At 44.1% G+C, this 18,985-nt stretch overlaps 1 long non-coding RNA gene across 1 annotated transcript; it reads left to right on the top strand.

The window, feature by feature from the left end:
• Positions 1–559: 559 nt before the first annotated feature.
• Positions 560–8,305, top strand: LOC146829038 (uncharacterized). Its single transcript, XR_014961900.1, has 4 exons — positions 560–696; positions 7,565–7,645; positions 7,731–7,855; positions 7,961–8,305. It is a non-coding gene; the product is annotated as an uncharacterized LOC146829038 (long non-coding RNA).
• The last annotated feature ends 10,680 nt before the right edge of the window (positions 8,306–18,985 follow it).

The raw sequence follows: 18,985 nt of genomic DNA on the forward strand, positions 1-18,985 counted from the left end.
CGCCCCAGATACTTAATAAACACAGTCGGAAAAACGATGTCATAGCATGCGATTTCGTGAACTGCGTTGTATTTGCCTAAAGCAGCAGAGACACTACAACAGCGTGGGAACTGCATGCGCAGTGAATGCGTGCGATGTGATGCCTTTCACGATGTAAAAACTGCGCGGTCATTGCTGCCGTTGAGGCGGTTAGCGATGTAACATCATACATCCTTTAAAACAAACAAAATAACATCTTCAAAGCGCAAATATTGTCCTCACTGTTGCGCAACAATTGTCCACTCAGTTCTTGAAAACAAGTCTTTTTCAATATGGGAATGATTGTTTAATCAATACTGTTCTTTAAATCACTAGGAAGTTCAGTCTTAAACTTCTCGGTTATTTGAAAGCTCCTTCTGCCGAAATAAGCTGCCTCAGTCTTTAAAGCCTTGAATGTTCAAACAGAAATGAAAACTCTTACCTCGCGTTTAGAATTACCCGAGTGTTAAGAAGGTTGCTAGGCGCCGGTTTGTTTATTGTTCCTTCTTCTGTTTAGGTGACCGAAGGCGAAGTGCTGAAGAATCGGAAGAAGAGCGCCGTAAAAGCGGAAGAAGATCCAACCGGACCTTTTATTCTGCGCGCCCTCGAGGAATCAGGAAGTGTTGCTGCCCTGGAGTTGGATCGGAAGACTGGAGCTGCATTCAAGGACGGAGTCAGGTGAGTTCTGCCAGCAGGAAGCGAAGCATCGGGGATAAGCGGGTGGGGGCTTAAATACCTTTGGTGGGGATTATGCGAAGACTCCTAAAACGTGTCCTGGGTGTGACTTCTAAATTAGCATAAGCACGGAGCGATTTTCAGTTTACACGTGCTGGGCATGTGCCTAGTAACTTCAGTACAGCGAAACAGTTAACACGTGCACAACATGTGTCAAGACTCGTGCAAAGAGTATAACTTGCTAATACTATCCAGAAAACAAATATTGATACCTGCAATTACAATATGCTGCGAAACAGGATTAGAGAAGTGTAATAAAGTACAGGTTACACAAGTTTAAGCTAGTAATGTCAATCGCTATATATACATGAATGGTCAGAATTCTCTATGCATACCAACTTGACCAGGGATGAACTCAGGTTCAGGTTTTCGTAACACTGGGTTCTGAGATGGACTCTGGCCTAGTCAGAGTTCCAACTCAGGCTGTGCTTGTCTGTGATGGGGGCATGGATATGTCCCCCTTTGTGAGTCCCAGTAATCTGGGCAAATACAGACAACAGCCTTTAATAAATGGAGTAGAGGCTTGGACATTCAGGGACACAGTAGCAAGTGTCACAATGGTGACAAAAGATCTTGTGGATCCTGGGCAGATTATACTTGGTGAAATGTACCAAGTGACCAATGCTAGCAACGTCAGAACAGACCATTCTCTGGCAGTTGTTAACTTCTCCTGGGGAGGGGTAACTGGCCTTAAGAAGGTTGTGGTAAGTGCAGACCTACCAGTACAGTGCTTGCTTGGCAATGATCTAGAAACTTCAGCATGGGCTGAAGTGGAGCTCAGGACACATGCAGAAGTGTTAGGGATCCCTGCTCATATCTTTGCTGTGACTAGGTCACAGGCCAAAATGTCTAAAACTGGACAGGCCCTGGATTCTGGAATAATGGACCAGGTGCCTCACAAGAGGAAGACCAGTAGGGTTAAGGCAGTGCCTTCCCACCTGACTCAGAATGCAGATCAGTCTCCTCAGGGAGATGATCTTGAGCCTGAAGAAGGAACTGTCTCAGAGGAGCTTGAACCTGACCAGGTTGAGTTCTTGGGGACAGGGGGCCCTTCCAGGTCTGATCTGAGCCAGTAGCAGAAAACCTGCCCCTCTCTTGAACCCCTCAGAAAGCAAGCTGCTGATGAGGCTGCTGGGAATGCTAGTGGCACCCATAAGGTTTATTGGGATGATGGACTCCTTTATTCAGAGTTTAGAGACCCCAGGCCTGGTGCATTCAGGAGGTTGGTTATACCTCTGAAGTCTAGGGACTTCCTATTGACACTAGCTCATGATATTCCCCTAGCAGGACACCTGGGCCAGAACAAGACTTGGGACAGAATTGTCCCTCACTTTCACTGGCACCACATGTCTGAAGACACTAGGGAGTTTTTTCGCTCCTGTGTGACCTGCCAAGCCAGTGGCAAAGCACGTGGAACCACAAAGGCCCCCCTGATACCACTACCTGTGGTGGGGGTTCCCTTTGAGAGGGTGGGGATTGACATTGTTGGTCCCATGGATCCTCAGACAGCATCTGGGCACAGGTTTATACTGGTGGTGGTGGACTATGCCACCAGGTATCCAGAAGCAATTCCCCTAAGGACCACTATAGCACCTGTGGTGGCAAGAGCTCTCTTGAGTGTATTCTCAAGAGTAGGCTTTCCTAAGGAGGTAGTATCTGACAGGGGTGCAACTTCATGTCTAGTTACTTGACTGCTATGTGGAAGGACTGTGGATTGAACTACAAGTTCACCACACCCTATCACCCACAATGCAATGGTTTAGTTGAAAGGTTCAACAAAACCTTAAAGGGCATGATTAAAGGACTCCCAGAAAAGCTTAGACGAAGATGGGACATACTCTTGCCCTGCCTTTTATTTGCATACAAGGAGGTGCCTCTAAAGGGGGTTGGTTACAGCCCTTTTGAACTTTTGTTTGGTCACCCTGTCAGGGGTCCATTGTGTCTGGTTAAGGAAGGATGAGAGTTACCTCTCAAGCCTCCCAAACAGGACATAGTGGACTATGTACTTGGTCTCCGCTCCTGGATGGCTGAGTATATGAAAAAGGCAACCAAAAACCTTGAGGCTAGCCAGGAATTACAAAAAGCCTGGCATGACCAAAAGGCTGTACTGACTGTCTACCAGCCAGGACAGAAAGTGTGGGTGTTGGAGCCTGTGGCCCCAGCAGCCCTCCAGGACAAATGGAGTGGCCCCCATACAATTGTTGAACGGAAAGGAGAGGTTACCTACTTGGTAGACATTGGAACCCCTAGGAGTCCCCACAGGGTACTTCATTTCAACAGACTAAAACCATATGTTTACAGGGCAGACATGGGCTTGCTCATGACTACTGATAAAGGACCGGAGGAAGAGAGTGACCCACTCCCTGACCTATTTTCTCAGAACCCTGATGATGGGTCAGTTGATGGAGCAGACTTGGCAGGTAGCCTCACTGCCCAGCAGCAAACTGACTGCAGAAAACCTCTCAGCCAGTTCAGACATATGTTTTCTCTGACTCCAAGTCAGACCACCTGGTGCACTCATGAAGTGGACACTGGGGACAGTCTGCCTGTGAAGAATAAGATCTACAGGCAACCTGACCATGTCAAGGACTGTATAAGGGCAGAAGTCCAAAAGATGTTGGGTTTGGGAGTTATTGAACCCTCAGTTAGCCCTTGGGCTAGTCCAGTAGTCCTGGTACCTAAACCTCACACCACAGATTGCAAGAGAGAGATGAGGTTTTTGTGTAGACTACAGGGGTCTCAATGCAGTCACTAGGACTGATGCCCATCCCCAGGGCAGATGAGCTAATAGATACTTTGGCCTCAGCCAAGTTTCTAAGCACATTTGACCTGACAGCTGGCTTCTGTCTGATCAGACTAGCTGATGATGCAAAACCAAAGACAGCATTTTCTACCCCTAGTGGGCACTATCAATCTGTGGTAATGCCCTTTGGTTTGAAGCATGCACCTGCCACCTTCCAAAGGTTGATGAATCAAGTCCTTACAGGCCTGGAAGACTATAGTGCAGCATATCTAGATGATATTGCTGTCTTTAGCTCCACCTGGGAGGATCACCTGGTCCACCTGAGGAATGTTTTGGAGGCCCTGTAAAAAGCAGGCCTTACTATCAAGGCTGCTAAGTGCCAGATAGGGCAGAGTCAGGTTGTGTACCCCGGCCACTTGTAGGTGGATGCCAGGTTCAACCATTGCAGAGCTAAATCCAGACCATAATGGACTGGATTGCTCCAACTACCCAGACTTAGATGAGAGCCTTCTTAGGCCTGACTGGGTACTATAGAAGATTTGTAAAGGGGTATGGATCAATAGTGACACCCCTGAATGACTTAACCTCTAAGAAAATGCCCAAAAAGGTTCAGTGGACAGCTAGCTGTCAAAAGGCATTTGATGACCTGAAGCAGGCCATGTGCACTGCTCCTATTCTGCAAAGTCCTGACTACTACAAAAAGTTCAATGTCCAAAGAGATGCATCTGAGTTGGGGGTAGGGGCTGTGCTGTCTCAATTGAATTATGAAGGTCAGGATCAACCAGTAGCTTTCATAAGCAGAAGGTTAACCCCCAGAGAGAAACGTTGGTCAGCTATTGAGAGGGAGGCCTTTGCTGTGGTTTGGGCTCTGAAGAAGTTGAGGCCATACTTATTTGGTACTCACTTCATTGTTCAGACAGACCATAAACCCCTCTTTTGGCTAAAACAGATGAAGGGTGAAAATCCCAAATTTCTCAGGTGGACCATTTCCCTACAGGGGATGGACTATACAGTGGAACATAGACATTGGAGTAGCCATGCCAATGCAGATGGACTCTCCAGATATTTCCACTTTGAACATGAAGACTCAAATGGTCAAGATTAGTTTAATGTTCCTGCATTTGGGGGGGGGGTTGTGTAAGAGAGTAGGATCTGCTTCACATGTTTACCCCCACTTTTTGCTGGTGTTTCACTGTTTTCCGACTTTAGTCTGGCTGGGACCCTGCTAATCAGGGCCCCAGCCTAGCTGCTTCCTCTCTAAAATGACTCCATGTACTTTAGGTACATTACAGATTGGATATGAGGTGCCCTTGTAAGCCCCTAGTATATGGTATACTATGTACCCAGGGCATAGGTATCCCAGAGGACTACCAGGGGCTGAAGCATGTATTATGCCACCCCTGGAAAGCCACCCAAAATGACACCACAGGTCTGCTACTGCAGCCTGGGTAAGGTGGTACCAGCACCCCTTACTGTGATATAGGTTACCTATTTCACTATACAAATACACACATATAAACCTATAAGTCACTCCTATGGCAGGCCTTATCAATCCTGAAGGCAGAATGCTTGGTTCTTATGTGAGAGGTTGCCCCTGCATGAGCAGAGCCCCTCTGCAGCATTCGGAGACCCTTCTCTGATGCTGTTTGTAGTGCAGCCTGGCAATATAATCTTAAGTGCATTATAACCAAACGGTAAATGCTAACTTTGGACTGGCTGCACGGAAACATGCTGTGTTTGGTGTCAAACACCTTTGAATCATACCCCCACACAAGTAACTGGTGTGGGAGTATGATCCCACCCTTCTAGAGGGAGAGACATGACAGCACTGGAATACCCGGTAGAAACTTAATAGAGCCCTGGCATCACAAAATGTATGCTGCAGCCACAGACATGGGTCTGGCCTCCTGCTGCTGACCGAAACTCCGGCAGGGGAGTCCTGGACAATAGGTTTCCTGTCACAGGGAGGTGTAACCACCTCCCAGACACGCTTATGTGTATTGGGGCTGGGTGGGAGCACTCTCTGAGTGCTTTGAAGTCTTGCACTGGGGGCACATTTGGTGTCCCTGTGCATAGTCCAGCTCAAATCGTTTCAGGGGCTTCCAGCCCCTGAACTGGCGTGAAACTGGACAAAGGAAATGTGTGTAGCCACCCCCCTTTCCAAACCATCCCATATGTGGTCCCCAGAGTACGCCCAACCCCCTATCTTAGTATAAGTATGGGACCCCTGTCCTTAGGACTTTAGATCACTCTGGACGAAACTCTGAAGCTGAATCCTGGACCTTCGACGCTTTGCTCAAGATGAGAGGACTGAAGAAATCTCCTTTGGGGTCAAGGAGTGACTCCCCTGCTTGACAGGCACCAACAAAGCAATTTGCCAGTCTGCATTATTGAAGTTCCTGCTGGACTCCAAAGTATTTGCAGCCCAGGAAGAGGATTTCCAGACATCTCAGAGGCTGACCCGAGTCCCCAGCAAAGCTGAGACCCGCAGCCCTCGTGAGTAGCGTGGAACCAGAACTCCTGGTCACCATGCATTTCTGCAAGTGCTTTGACTTCTCAACGTCTCTTGAAGTCGTGCTTGGGCTGACTTGTAGCCCCCACCTTGAGCACTGAATCCACCGAAGATTGTCAGCCTGGTCATTCCGAGTGACCCGTGGGCCGCCATTTTGTATTTCGTCTTGAGGTCCCTTCGCGATCTTTGGTCCGTTGACTGGTGGGTCCCTGAGGGGGTAACTTTGCATTTCCTTGGGCTTCCCTGGTTGCTCCAGATGTGCCCTGCCTCCCAACCTAGTGGTGAGTCCCACAGACCTAATGGTCTGCACAGAAGCATCTTTCTCGTTTCTGCGTGGGTTGCTGTTGCCAAGGCTTGTTGTGTCCAATCCGGGCACTGACGCTGCAGCACTCGACATCCTTCGTGGGACAGCTCGAAATTCAGCTCCAGGTCATCCTGACACATCCTGGTCCTCGTGGCTGAAGAGTCAAGTTTCACCTCTTTCACCTGAAATCACCCGACATCGGTGGGCATCTGCTCATCGCCTTCCTGGTCACTGGCAGGTGACCCAGACTCTGTCCCCTCTGCTTTCAGGTTCTTCTCATCTTCGATGCAGGCTTGGATCTCTTCGGACACTTCGCATCTTTACGGCAGCAGCACTTCTTCGCCAGCTTCCATTGATATCGACGACGCGACCCGACACCAAAAGACACCTATGCACCCGGCTTCCCTGGGTGAGGTAACACGAGTACTCCGGTGCTCCTGTGGGTGCTAGCCCTAGAACTTCCTAAGTACAAAAGGGTTTGGTCCTGACTCATTTTTAAGTGTCCCTAATCTTTAAAAATCTAACCGCGACTTTCCCCATAGAAGCTAATGGGAGCTCGCGGCTGTGTTCACACACTGCACATGGCCCCCTTGGGTCCCCTGTGTCACTACCTTGGGTGGTTCCTTGGGGTCCCAGCGATTCTACAGGCTCTGGGCCTTGTGTCTAGTTAAGTCGTGGTTCTTATGCCATTATTTTAGTAAATGGTTTAGCTCGCCCCTAGGGCCTGACGTGTATTTGTGCTATTTTACTGTGATTATTGAAATGTAACTTATGTGTTTTGACCTCTAGTCTCATAAAGAGACTAGGAGGGTGTGTTTAGTAATAAATACATATATTTTATATATATACTTAGTGTGGATATCTTTCATTTAGTGACTCAAGAGATTATAGACTGGTAAAACAAGCTGCTTTACATTCCTTCAAGACTTAGCCTGAAGGCTGCTCTCCGTAGCTACCACTAGAATAGCATTCAATAAAAGTTGTCTTTAACCTTTAACCAATAAGAGGTTGTTTGGACTGATACAGGGTGCTCACTATAACTAGTGGACAGCATATATCAGGCAAACTTCTCACATCCACTACTTAAATACTCCTGTGGTTTTGCTACCATTTGGCTTCGACTGTCTTGGAGTGAGGAAGCTTTTTTTTGAAGCAGCACAAGGTAATATTCATTCACCATTACACGGAGTTCACTATCCCTCCCTGTGACATTTATGGAATAATCCCTTAACAGGTATTCCTTTCCTTTCAGCTCTATTCATTAGGCTGTGGCCCTAACCAATTTAGCGACCAGATCCGCTACCTGTGTGCACTCAGCGCAACATTATTGCGGGTAAGTGGAGATGCCCCTCGCTTCCTTTTACAATTCAGGTTGTCTTCTTGACATCATGGCAACTACAGGTGTTAATATTTTTCAGGTACTGATGCCATTCCCACCACAACCTCAATAAGTGATAATTCACAACTATGATTGAGGTCATATACAGAATATAGTTGATGCCTCACCCCCTGGACGCTTCGGACGCCTAACACGGTTGATGAGGTGAGCTTTCCCCATCCCTGGATGTGCAACCTTTAAATATGTTTTTTTGGCAACCCTTGGAGGTGCCCCCTCAATAATTACACTCATTTTTAATTTATGTTTTAGGGTCGCCCCCTCCCACTCCCTATCCTGAGGAAGATCCACATGGCCGAGGTTTAAATTACCCCTCTTTGCCGTCAAGTTGGACCGAAACATCGATGAAATCCCTTCATGTGTACCTGGAACACAATTTCCTGTTACCCCCATTCCAACCAAATAAAAAGATTCTGGTTTTTGATGTGAATTACAGAACTTTATCTTTTGAGTGTCCAGGCTACAACAAACTGTTTATTTAGTATTAGCAGTTCTATGCACAGTCTTTAAAACTCTATGTCCCCCTATACTTGAATTTTTTGACACCCTTGAGCACTCCTTTAAACGTTCCCCTTGGAACAACCTTTCTTCCTTTTATGACCCTCTCCATTTTTCTGAACCATGTTGTGTCTTTTGAATAAATATTAACTGTTTTGTAAATTGGTTGTTGCACAAAATAATTATTGTGTTAAACAAAATAGGTTCCTCTTGAATTATTGGTCAAGGACCATTGTTCTCTGTATCAATCAATACCCAGGTCAAAAGACTTAATAGGGTTACCCCATTGTTTATAATGGTGAGTTTAATAGCAGGTTCCCCTAAGTTCTCTTTACTGAGCTTGAAGTGATGCGGAAATGTCAGCTCGGAGAGAACAGTATGTATGCCCACCTCATCCACATTAACTGCACCTGGAGCAATTCCTGGTTCCTAATTTTTTAGCATTGTGCCTGTCAGACCTTTCAAGGACATAGATTACACACAGAGATGGGATTTCAGATTAGACAAGTGAGCTCGGAGCTTCCTCTGCCTGATGGTCTTTTGTAATTTAGGAGGACTGGAGTAGTTGATTGTAAGTCCAGCTAAACCTGGGGCAGACCCTGGCAACCCAGTTAGAGATGTAGATCCTGAGGGTGTGATTAAGCAACAGGAATGCAAGCACCTAGAGGGCATCTTCGAAAATGTAGTGGATTCTCAAAGAGTAACAACCTTTTTACTAGTCCACCGATATCACTGGTGCCACTGGTGCCACCGGTGCTCTCCTCCTCTTCACTCTGCGATGCTTTTCCTTTCAGTCAATCAATTGACATTTTCAAATTCACCTCTAAAAAGGCAGAGGCATACCAGACAAGAAGGGGAAAAATAAAAGATATATATCTGTCGTAGTGACCAACCCCCTCCAAGAGGTGCAAGCCGCACCAACCTAATGCTGGCCGCTTACGGGGAGATGGGTTGCCTCAAGATGCTGCTGTTGCACTTACTACATTAATCATCAAGACATCATGTAACAAAATGCCTGCCTGTAGGATTTACCACAGTGTAATACCAATCCAGTGCTTAATTTAAGCCAGTTCCAGTACTTAATTATCAACACCAGGCCTTATGACAGTCTGCCACATGGTGGCGCTGTATATCTAATTTAGAAATGAGGACAACAGTTGTTTATTCGTTCAATGTACAGTAAAAAATGACTAATTCCTGCCATCCAAGCCATTCTTATAGCATTGGGGTACTGTAATAGTCTAAATAGTCACACTCGTAGGACTGTGATCGTTAGTAGTTACGTTGGTACTGTCATTGGTAGCGCTGGCAGGGGCAATTGGTGTTGCAAGCTGCAGTTGCCTCCTGACGAGGGCCCTGGCACTTATTTTTTTTTTTTTATTAAGCACTGTACCAATCAACCCGTAGAAGCTGTTTTCATTTAACACATACTTTTCACAATAAGTAATGGTTACCTGCTTGGTTATAGGGTTTCATTATAAAGAGATCATATATAAAGAATCTAAAGAATCTAACCTAACTTTTCCTAACTTTTCCTAGTGAACTCATGAAGCCTCTACCCTTTATGAATACCTTGACACTGTATACAACCCAGATCTACTGAAGTCTGCAGAAACTTGAAACTGTCAGGCATGCATTTATAAAATGACAAATCTGTACAAAAGTACATTTGGTAAAATAATATTTAACGCCTCTCAATAGAGCCTAACAAGAACCATCACAGTGAAGTTCTACTCCCACGGTTTGGCAGAGTGTGTGACCAACATCACAAATCTTGACTGCAGTGGTAATCAGTGAGATTACATATGACCAAATACCTTTCTACAACCTGTACTGTAATGCAACATCAATCCATTATTGAAGGCCTACAGACTTTACCATATACTTTTCGCAAAAAATAAGCCAGTCCTCCTGCCTATGTAATAGCATGTCATAATAAATAGGCCATACCTATTGCATAGAGCATAACATTTCTCTTCACAATCATCAAGCTTATAGCTGTTGTCTTTGGTTTGTCACCATAACCAACTCAGATCTACTGTATTGAGTATTAGTTCTATCACAAGGCAACCACCAGGCATGCAATCCTAAAATTGTAAATGTATGTAGTTGGCAAAGCAGTATTTGTCCTAACAGGGTTTAGCAAGAATTCTCACAGGGTAAATCTATAGTCTTCCTTTGCCAGAGGAAGTAACCAAAGCCAAACCCCTTGTCTACTGATGTTATTGACGAGATTCTATGTAACAAAAACAAATGATCCGTAGGCTTTAGAGTCCTGAAAATTCAGCCTTTAATGCCTATTGGCATTAACAAATGGTTTTCGCAATCAATATGTCAGGCCAACTGCTTTTATCTGAAATGTTCAAAATAATCAGGCATTGTCCTCTCACCATTACCAACTTAAACCTACTGTCCTGATGGTAAGCTTTTCACAAGGAAAACATCCAGTCATAAAACTACAAGTGTATACAAAATATCTATTGGCAAAGGAAAATGCCACCTCTCATATAACAGCCTAATAAGGATTATTGTAGTGCATAGCTTCTATCCCCACAGCTCATTCGGGTAGATCACCAACACCAAAACTCTTGCCTCCTACAGTACTATAGAAAAGTCTTTGTAGCAAAATACCTGCCTACAGGCTTTAGCATAGTTTAATACCAATCCATCTTTAAAAGCCTATTGTCTTTAACTCATGCTTTTCACAATAAGTAGAGCAGGCATACTAACTTTGTCATAATGTTTCATATTAAGCTGGTCAAAATTATGAAATCTGGCATGTGTTTCCCAATTAACTAATAAAGTCTTTACTCTTTAACGTTGACTTTGCACTTTACCCAACACCAGCCTATTCAAGTGCACATAAATTGGCAACCATCATGCATAGTCACAAATAAGTAGAAAAATACAGCTTGCAAAACAATATATAACCACTTTCAACAGAGCCTAAAAAAATCATTACAGTTTAACTTTCTCAGGATTTGTGAGAGTGGGTGGCCAATATCAGAACCCAAGCCTGCCATAGTAATCTGTGAGATTCCATGTAACAACATACCTACCTGTTAGCATCTAATACCAATCCACAGCTAAATGCCTATCAACTTTAACCTATGCTCTTCGCAATAAATATGTCAGGCCTAGTGCCTTTATCATAACATTTCATACAATACAGATCAGGCATGTTGACCCAATCAAAACATATACTCCTGGCTCCCAAAGCTCCTCTCTTGATGATTCGGGAAACATCCTTTACAATGAAGCCGGAACCAAGACCTTCCTTTACAATACAGTCACTGCCTCAACTGCGACGTTACCTCACGTTCCTTTACCATGCAAGTCATTACAAGGACTTGTTTTAGGGAACTCGGTGTTGGACTGGTGTTGCATATTGAGTCCAACACCTTCCTCACTGATACATCGACTGGAGTTGGAATAGTAATTTACACAGTTTTCCAAAGTCCTGTGCCTCCCTAAGGCAAGCAGCTGGTGACAGTTACACTGTCAAGCAACACCATAAAAATACTTATTTTTGCCCATAACAGCATTTTAGTAGTTACATGGAGAAAGGACAGTCTCACTTTAGAAAAATCTATTTATAATTATTTAGGAACATAGTTGATGAAACAGAGGGCCATGAAAGTCATCATGTGAGCTTAAAAGCAAAACCAAACTTCAAGTTATGCAATGTGATGAATTTATGAAAAGCGTACCCCCTCTTTCAAACCTGTAATTCCTGCTAAACTTATGCCTGCCTTGCTCTATGGACATGATGATAAAGTGTGCAATTTATTTAAAGTGGTACCAGTGTCGGATCCTCCGCCAAGGAGAAGGAGAGTTGCCCACTAAAGGGAACATAAAATGATAATAACTCTAGGTTGTTATCATTTTATTTTTCCCTTGTTGCAGCAGCTTTGCGGGCGGGACGGGCGCGTCTGCTCTGCTGACAGAGCAGGGGAAGGGAGGAGTGGTTTGTACTCCCTAAAGTACACATGAATGTTTGTCTGACCCTCTAGGCTAGCCAAACAGTCATGCTCCGTTTGCACGTTTTCTATGCAGGCTGCATTATAGTCTGCATGGAGAACATGCCCAGCCTCTCATTCTCTGGCTGAGCACCACCCCACAGAGTTCAGACCAATCACAACGCTGCATTGCTCTCTCCTCCCCTTTTGTTAGTGCCAGAAATAATTTCAGTTGCTGTGCGCCAGACACACACCTTAGTTCCATAGCGCTAAGGTGTGTGCCTGTGTCTAACACAGGTTTTGTACAGAAAAGGTAGCCTTCCTGTACAAAATACTATGCCTAGCTAAGCTCAAATACCTTTCCCACCTTGTATGTGTGCTGCACACTGCAGCCTGCATGCAAAGTAAGAAAAGAAAGAAGAAATTAAAACTTTTCTCCTCTGAACCCCTCCTTTCTGATGGCGTTAACTTTTAGCAGTATACCTTGTCTACAATTGTTTGTAGGGTTTTTCATCAAAAAGGCATGGGTAGTTGCATGGGAACACACATGTACCACTCATGTAATGACCCCTTGGTACTAAGTAACATAAACCAATGCTTCTTGCTGCTTTGTGTTACTTGAAAGGGACTTTCCAACGCAAAACAAGTTTTGCGCTGGAAAGTAAATTGGTAAAAAATCATTTTGTGCTGTTTAGTGTCACTTTCGTGATGCTAACCCGGTGCAAAATGTTTGAAACAATACCCCTAGATCTGCAAAAGCGCAAACTCTCTTCGAAGAGGGGCACTGCCACTTATATTGCTCATATAGTTGGCTTCAGCCTTTTATTGGACTTAGAGCAAGAGTTTTGGCTAATGTCAATCATTTTACATCATGTCTTGCATTCCTGCAAGGAGAAAGAGTCTTAACTTGTATGACTGCCCCTTTTGTTACATTCATGAAAGTCGCATTCGTCGTCTTAAGCGGTGTGGCATAAGAGTTACATACAACGACAGCTTGCTTCAAGGTGTGCAGTCAGAATGTTACTAATATAAACGGCTGAACATAATAACATGAGTTTATAATTCGATAGTTTATTTGTTGCTAGAGATGTCAGTAAGAGAGTTAAAAGTGTTTAAGTTCTGTATTTGATGTTCCCAGTTTGCATCATGGGCGCTAGAATATTTTAGCTTTCAAAGAAAATATATAACATTATTATAATGAAATATTTGCTTCTTAAATGCTTACGAACTGATTTTAAATAGAATTATTTGCGTCAATAATCAATACATTAATTTACGATTCTTATTAATAGGACCTCAAAGTTGCACATATGTAGAAAGATATGCAGGGTTGCAGAAGAGATTGTTTTGAGTTTTAAGGCCCCCACTGATAGCGGAATTATTCATAGATTCACTACTGCCGCAGCTCCATATCCCTGACATCTCATGTAAATCCATGCCACTTGTGTGCACTGCATGCTGCCGCACATCTTCTTAAGAAGAACACGTGTGCGAGCTTTGCAGCCAGGATTTAAAGCCCAGTAATAACAAGCACCATAAACATGAGGCGGGCATCATAAGATCAATTACTTTGAAATACTGCTCAGGAGGCAGCCAGCGCTTCCTATTAACAATCTACAGATATAGATTTATTACATATAAGCCGGTCAGAAATCAAATGCAATAAACACGTGAAGGAAAACTCATCCCAGTAAATATACGACTCCAATCCATGCACAATATAGGGCACTTGATTTATGTCTGGGCACACGTGAGCAAATGACTTTGTAAAACTTTGAAAGGTTCGCAGAGAACTTCTCAAGGTTGCTTCCATACAATAGAGAGCGCGCTAATATATAATGACAAGTAAGCGAGAGAACGAACAGCACTGGAACCATACTTATAGATGCAGTATGTTTTAAAATGTATCTCAAGTATTTTGAATTTGGCCCAACACATGGGGGCATATTTACAATCCACTTGTGCCACAGGACCGTCATTTTATTTGACGCTCGGTGGTGCATAGTGCAGGCCCATATCTACAAGGTCACACCTGCATAGCTTTTCATGGCCCTGAAGACAAGGAGTGAGTCCACACAATGCAAGTGCCTTACATTGCGGCAAGGAGGCATGCCAAGGGTGTTGCCGTGTGTGTTCCCAAGCAACACCCATGGATTTTGACACTGCTCCAGTGCCAAAAACGTATGCCTTTCCAGAGTAGGCGTAACGAGCAGAAATGTTTACATCTCTCATTGTTTTTTCCTCTTTCTATGCGTGCTGCATCCTGCAGTACACAGAAGGAGGAAAATGACTCTCATGATCGTTTTTGTGCAGGAAGGTTCCCCTTCCTGCACAAAAACAATCATGCTGAGAACACACACACGCTTTCACCACGGTGCAAGGGTGACTGCATTGGCGCATGGCTGCAATTTATGTGCAGGCATTGGTTTAAAGGGCAGGAATGCATTATAAATAGGGTGCATTTCTGTCCTTTCAAATTGGCTTCAGGCAGCTCAGCAAAATGACTTGCGGTGCTGAATGATGTCAGTTCATTTTTTGGAGCTTTGCCTTAGTATGTTTGTGTTCCGATCCACTGTCTCATACACATACAGATTTTGCTGCTTGCATTTTTAGTAAATATAAAGCTTTACAGATATTCTTTAATATTGTACATTTATCATTTCATACAGATAGTATCAAATCATATCTGCAACTTTATAAACGACTGAAGGCTAGGATAATATACCTACTGCCTCCAGCTGCCTAGAACTGCTTTGCTGTAGCACTGGCTCTCCTTTTGGCCTACTTTTATTTTAAGGGCAGTCAATGTGCTATGAAAATGAAGTAACCAATGAGAGCAGTCCAAACACACCAATCAGATGAAAGAAGCATTCTCTACCCCAATTTTCATAATAGAGGTTCAAGTCAATGTGGGGTCAGCTCACCAAGATAAGAGGGATTTGAAAAATCAATTTTATTAAATGAGCTACTGAAGCAAATGAGCGAAACCGCTTCAGCAGAAGAGTGGAGGCTTCATAAAGGGCACTCCTACAGGACATGTTTGTAAAAATGACTTCAGTGGTGCTCTTTGATGCATACCTGCCTCAATATATTTATTGTATGAGGTAGAGTGTAATATAACATTACTCTCTCACTCAAGTCGCGATGGTTCATCCTCCTTTACAGTTTTTTTATGCACTGAGGGCCTCATTTCTGACCAACTCGGATTCGGGGAGTCCGACCGACCGATTAGGATGGCTCCGAACACAGTTTGGTCGGACTTCTATAGACTTCAATGGGAGCCTGTGTTCCGACAGACAATGCAGGCTCCCATTGAAAACAGGGGTAGTTGCGGAAATCCTTGCACCCTGTGGCAGGCACACCATGGTGCCTGCCACAAACTGCATGGTTGAAAAGAGGGGACCCATGAGTATCCCCACGAGCGTCAAGCGGAGGTTTTCGCATGAAGGGGGGCCTGCTATGGGCCCCAAAGTTGACTTCCGACAGTCGTTCCTTGTCGGCTAAACCAAGTCAGAAAGGCTGTCCGAATCCTACATCGTAATACGTTGGTCAGGAACGTGGTGCGTTGAGCTGGACGACTCTGCTCCGACTGACTCGGTTTATCCGAATGCTGGTCAGAACCGAGTCAGAAAGACCAAACGGTTACCTTTCGGTAATCGGGTGGTCGGAAACATGGGCTCCAACACGCACAAATCGTTCAGAGCCTTTCTGACCGACATCGTAATGAGGCCTTAAATTCTAAAACTTTAAGCAAGCAAAATAAATAAATAACTCTTGTCTGCTTCACTCAAAATTTCAAAGTAGTTAATTCACACAACAAACAGTCGGAAATATCACCTGCACACACAAACAGAAGACATTTTGACCATCGGGGAATCCCCCTTTGACCCCACAGATACCCCAACCTTTGTGGCAATTTTATGGATCCCTTGGTTAGACGTCCACAATCAAAAGATTGATTGGGTTCTAAGGACAGTTACATTGGACTCACATTTTCTTAGGTTGTTATGTTATATGGAAGTCTTTGACCAACCTGGACCATTACGCTGCACTTTGACACACAAAACAGATATACCTCAATTGCCCATACACTGTAAAGAATTCAAAGATGTGTTTGACCCACAAAAGGCCACACATTTATCATCCCCACCACGCATTTGACTGTAGCATAGATGTCATTCTTGGTGCTACTCTGCTCTGCAGCTGAATATATGCTCTAACAGAACCAGAGACAGAATCTCTCAAAAAATATCTGGAGGAGTTATTGGCCCTGGAGTTAATCAGATATTCCACCTCCCCATCTCTTCTCACCTCTTTTTTGTGCCAATAAAGAATGGGAAATGATGTCTGTATTGATTATAGAGCAGTGAATAAGGCCACCATTAAAAATTGATACCCTTTGCCATCAATCCCAGTCTTTTTAGACCAGGTCTGCCACTCTACCATTTCCACCAAACTAGTCTTACGAGGGGCATACTACCTCATTCACATCAAAGAAGGGGATAAATGGAAACCAGGCTTCCACCCGAAATTTGGGTTATTCGAATATATATTGATGCCCTTCAGTCTAGAACATTCCAATATTTCATCTACAAACTTCTATGAAACTTTTTGGAAATCAGTGCAATGGTTTAAAAAGACAACATTCTCATTTATACTCAGAATGAGGAAGAACACATACAACACTGGTGTGCAATTTTATAACGCCTTCTGGAGTATTACCCATATGTCAAATTAGACAAGTTTGCATTCCATATTAAGTTTGTTGACTTCTTGGAATACATCCTCTCCTCATCATGAATCACAATGCACCCCAAAAAGGTGGAAGCGATCATGACCTGGCCCTCCTGATCAGCCATAACATGGTGAGACGGATGCTTCTCAGGTGGCGATCAGAGGGTGTAATATCCCAAAGGGATCCAGAGTCAGGACATTTTCATCCTGTGGCCTTTTATTCTAAACACAGAGAGAAAATATACTGTGGTAGAGAGAGCATTGTTAGACATAAAATTGGTCTTTTCAGAAGGGAGACATCATCTTTTAGGTGCTAAACACACAGTCACAATTTATTTGGATCACAAAGCCTGCAATGTTTCAGTTCACTCAATGCTCTAACACCAAGACAAATGCGATGGTTATATTTTTTCTGTGAGTTCAACTTCATCATTACTTATCGACTAGGTCCCAAGCAATTGCAATCAGACATATCATCGCAATAAGGATTTGTGCTTCTGAGAGCTACTGAAAGCAAACTTCCCAGTATTATCCCCTCAGATACGATAACCGCAGTTTGCAGTCCTGAAATTTTCCTAACCACACTTACAAATGAGCTAAAGAAAGTTAATAGTGAAGAATGGATTCAAGATCCTGAACAAACAGTGGTGGGTGGTTTGTTCTACCACAAACAATGTCTATTCATTCCAACCACAATACTTGTGCAACAGGTATTAGAACGTCACCCTGAGACTAGGCCTGGGCGGTAAATTCCGTTCCGCTCGCGGAATTTGCGGAATTTGCGTAATTTCGCGTTCCGCGGAGAACGCGAAATTGCTCAAAAGTCTGCTTTCCGCGGTTTCGCGAAATTTTTGCTTGTTCGCGTTCTCAAAATGCGTGTTCGCGAGATATTTCTCCCCGAGCATGCAAACAGCAATTGTGAACAGGAAAAAACCATCGCGAACAAGCAATTCCGCGTGTTCGCGGAATTTCTGCGTGTTCGCGGAGATTTTTTACCGTTTCGCGGAGATTTGCGTAACGCAATTACGCAAATTCCGCCCACCCCTACCTGAGACCACACTAGCTGGTCATCCAAGCATTCATAAATCCTTGGCCAATTGCAAGAAACACTTTTGGTGTAAACCAATGATTCACGATGTCCAGAAATATGTCCTCACCTGTCCAATTTGTGCCAGAAATTAAGCATCCCATACTGCACCATTAGGGTTATTACAACCATTAAAACCAAACAAACAAAGTTGGCTATGGTACCCGTTTGTCGTACAAAGCACATGTTGCTTTGAGTGTCTGATTATACAACAAAACCACAGTTGTCCACCAATTTGAACCACAAATAATAAAACATTAATCTCAAAGATCTGAGAGGCAGCCAAATCAACATGGACTGGATTAGCGGCAAAATTGCCAGGTACAAACAGATGAATCGAGAGATGGGATATCTTTGATTATTTGATCCTTTATTTCATATTCATGACAAATAGGGAAACTTGGGAAACATCCAAAGCATTTCACCCATATCTGGGCTTCTTCAGGACTTCTTGGATGCTCATCCCTGAGCCCATGAACACGACACCCCTGGTCAACATGGTCAAGAGCCATGGACTCAACATCATCTCCTAGGCCCAAGACACCCAACTCATCCTCTCCCTGGCTAATGACCCAACGATCACCAAGGACAAGTTCCAAAGATTCATGAAAGACGTGGCTGCCTGGATGAACAACAACTGACTCAAACTCAACACCGCCAAGACAGAAGTACTCATCTGCTGGAAAGGCAAGGACACCCTCTGGAACAACAAATGGTGTCCATCTGAGCTGGGCCCTACCCCAATACCCACAGAAACACTCACAACCTCGGAATCATCCTCAATAGCCAACTATCCATGAAGAAGCAGTTCAGTGCTGTCTCTGAGCTTGCTTTCTCACCCTCTGAATGCTTGAGAAGGCCTTCAGATGACTCCCATTCAACAACAAACAAGCAGTCATGCAAGCTCTCATCACCAGCAGTCTAAACAATGGCAGCTCCCTCGATGTAGGAATAACCACCCAACTCATGACGAAACTCCAAACTAGTCAGACCCATTCT

Source organism: Triturus cristatus, chromosome 5_2, assembly GCF_964204655.1.
Source record: "Triturus cristatus chromosome 5_2, aTriCri1.1, whole genome shotgun sequence".
Classification (NCBI taxonomy): domain Eukaryota; kingdom Metazoa; phylum Chordata; class Amphibia; order Caudata; family Salamandridae; genus Triturus; species Triturus cristatus.